The following is a 3,749-nucleotide window of genomic DNA, read 5'->3' on the forward strand; positions in this document are numbered from 1 at the left end:
TATCGGGTTTGAATTGAGATTAATATATAGTTCGACTTTAATCCTATGGGTTCATAATGGCTTAAAATTTGGCTTGATAATACCTTTTTGTTTTTATTTTTAAATTCTTTTTAACGACACTAAAAGTAAGGCTTTATTATTCACTATACGAAGCTAGAAAAACAAGATGTATCATATATCGAAAGGGACACTAGGAAAGAAAGGTGGAGGATCACACAACAGAACCACAACTTTCAAGACCTGATACCTTTCTATCAAGGACATGTGAAGCAACATTAATATTCCTGTTTACATAAGAAAAATACCCCACTAATAACAGATAGAGGTGAAATAACAAAATTCATATGTGGTTTGATTTAAAGTTTACGTGTCCAAAATATTTCATTATAAAATATAAAAATAGATGATAATTTTACCCAAATTAAATATTTAACGAGATATTAAAGCGATAGACCAACACTCAAATTGAAGTCCCAAATACAACAAGATAATCTTTTACCTACTAAATTAATTGTTAGTGTATAATTCAATTTCTTTATAAATGAGAGTAACTAAAAATAACGCAACACTACTCCACCAATATTACAAGAGAAAATATACTAATAGAGTGCCTTTTTTATTGTGTTTATGAACTTAAACTAAACTCTATTTATAATAGTTTTCTTATCTTCAATGTTAATGCATATGAGTTGCCAATTACTACAATCATAATTACTTCCTACAAGTAGGAAAGATAATGGATTTCTAAAAGGCCAGGAGGTCCCGTTTTTCATGACACAAAAATGTAAGATTTCGAATTTTTAAAAATTAAATAATTAATTATTTATGAATTATTATATTTATTAAAATTTTATTTTTTTAAAAATCACTTTATTAGAGGCGGTTAAAAACAGTTGTTATATTTTTAATTTTGTAACGATTTTGTAGGAAATTTGAGAAAAGCCGCTAGATGTTCTAATTTGCTGTGGTTTTGGGGAGAACAACCGCTATTTATTTATTTTTTCTTTTAGGTATTCGACCTACTCTTCTTTCTCAAATATCTATCTCATTTTGACTTTTTTCCGTCCAAGTTACAGAACCCGGTTCTTTTCTCTACGGCTTCCTTCACCGCCTTTGCTCCTTTCCCAAGTTCTCTCGTCCTCGCATAAACGCTAGCCCCTCTGTTTCCTCTAGTTTGTCAAATCTGCTCACCATCTCATCCGCAAAGTGCTGTGCCTAATTCGAATTTACTGCCGCTGCACGAGCGTCCTGCTACTGTCGCCTCCAACCTCTGTTGCCTCCACCGCTGGCCATAGCAGATTTTTCTCCTTCACCCCTTTTTTTGCTAGGTTTCACGTTTTTACAAGAGGCGAAAGGCTCCTCACCCAATCCAAACCGTACTTCTGACCTAGATCTGCTCACTGTTCATGCCTTCCTCTTCTGCTCTGCTCCTTTGCTTCTGGTTTGTTCTTTTTTATTTTATTTGTTCTGGATTTTTTGTTCACTCTGAATCTCTGAATCTAGTTTTGCTTTTGGTTTTTTTTCACTAATTTGATTGCTTTGCTTCAACAAAGAAGAAGAGAAAGCTCAATAGAGAATCTATCTATCATTTTTCATTCGATATCTAAACCAAGTTTTAATTTGCAGTGTTAGAATAATTTTTGCAAATATTTGCTACTAAGTTTCAATTTGCTGATATGCCGTCCACCGGCGGGTCACGCATTCTCGAAGGATACCTGTAGCCGTTCAACGCAACCGCCGTAAAAAGGGCGAAGGAGCTTGGCGCCATTGTTGTTGGAAAGACTAATCTAGATGAGTTCGGTATGGGTAGCACCACTGAAGGTTCTGCATTTCAGGTTCTTCAATTTTCTTTAATGTTTAATTTCAAGAATTTGCGATTCTGTTCTAGAACTAGCTTATAGTTAATTTCGTGCTGAGCTTACTTAATTATATTGTATTGTATTGCATTGCATTTTGTTTTAATTGTATGGATTGAAGTCTATGTCTGTTCTTTCCATGTTCCAATTTGGGTGAAATGAATTGGGTAACTTTTTCTAAACAATTTTCTTTTTAGTTTCATTTTGAGATAGTGAGTGCAAACTTCACTGCAGATAGAAATTAAGCTCAATTTTATTGTTGAAATTTCTGAATTGAGAGATCTTTAGATACTATACACCTGCTACATGGTTCTAAAACCATGGTTGCATTGCTGGTACTCATGGATGTGGTGTAATTTGGCTAAGCTTTATGAGGTCTGGATTCTAGTGTTCTTGCTATGGCCCATTTATAACTGAGATTGATTTACTCAGTTGATATGTATGTTCATTCAATAGGTCACAGCCAATCAATGGGATCTTTTTAGGGTGCCAGGAGGATCATCAGGAGGATCGGCAGCTGTAGTTTCTGCCAAGCAGTGTGTGGTATCACTGGGAAGTGATACTGGTAAAAGCGTGAGACAGCCAGCATCTTTTTGTGGTGTTGTAGGTTTGAAGCCAACTTATGGCGTATGCGTCTTCACTTGATACTATTGGTTGCTTTGGTTCATCAGTCGCTGATGCTGGGATTATCCTTCATGCAATTGCTGGTCATGATAGATTTGATGCTACCTCAAGTAATCAAGTAAGAGTTCTTTTATATTTGGTATAATTGTTATATCTCATCTAATCTGCTGTTGTTAGCTAAAGTTGTCAAAGGTATTGGCATAATTTGTCTATAAGATGGGCAGTTGCTGAAATCATTGCAAGTGTTTATTTATGTATATCTTGTTATTAAATCGTTTAACAGTCACTTTTTATTCTTGTGTTGATATATGCCTTCAAATTTACCATTGCTGATATATTTTCTGTAATCTATGAAATGCAGGAACTTAACTCTAGTAGACAGAGGATGAGTCTTGAAAACCATTGGTACACATAATAGCTACTATTTTCATTTTCTCTGTTATGTTTTATTGATTGAAAGTTAAATTTATTTTCATCTAGCTAAGGAAACTTCAGCTTGAACTAGGAGGCAAAAATGGCATTCTAAAAGCTATGAAATTAGAATTGACGGTTAGTTTAGCTCATAGTCACTGTCCTAGTTGATGAATTGGCAAGTGAGCAAGTACAAAAGGCTTAATTATGTTTTTTACTGTCAAATATTTCTATGCTAGGCAAAAGAGAAAACAGAAAAGTTGCATGAAAGTATTGGAAATGAGATAAAAGAACTTCCATCAGAGAACTTAGAAGTTCTTCCTTCACCATATCTCTCTCTTCCACTTGAGAGCATTGTCAAAATTGTTAGGTATATGTTCATAGAACTATCCTAACTAAACTTAGGAGATTTAACCAATATAGACATTTTTACTTTACATGTACATTTCTCAGAGCAAATATTAGTCTTGAGAATACTGCAGAAGTTTAATATTGAATTTTATCCACTTGATTGTGTTAAGCTACTTATCTATGCCTCAAACTTTGTATATTCTATGGCTTACCAATACTAATCTACCTTTCTTAGGTGTTTAAGCATAATAGAGAATGTGGATGGAAGACAAATAAATTAGCACCATGTCTAGATCCATGTGTGGTTTGTCTAGAAAAGAGGTTTATGGTTGCTGTAGAAGGTATTCTCCTTTTATATTGAATGACAAATAAAATATTATTCTGTAAACAAAATAGATTATAGTAAAGAAGAATGGTCTAAATTATTGTAAGTAGTCAGTTTTTTTCATAAGCCTATGTATGAAATTGTGGCGGTTCAAAATCGTCGCATTTTTTTAAAAAACCTAC

General features: G+C 33.7%; 1 long non-coding RNA gene across 1 annotated transcript; it reads left to right on the plus strand.

Annotated features, from left to right (window-relative positions):
• LOC110267931 lies at positions 1,236-2,508 on the plus strand. The gene is made up of 3 exons (XR_002355908.1): positions 1,236-1,441; positions 1,711-1,835; positions 2,313-2,508. It is a non-coding gene; the product is annotated as an uncharacterized LOC110267931 (long non-coding RNA).

The sequence above is a fragment of the Arachis ipaensis genome, chromosome B02, assembly GCF_000816755.2.
Source record: "Arachis ipaensis cultivar K30076 chromosome B02, Araip1.1, whole genome shotgun sequence".
NCBI classification, from domain to species: Eukaryota; Viridiplantae; Streptophyta; class Magnoliopsida; order Fabales; family Fabaceae; genus Arachis; species Arachis ipaensis.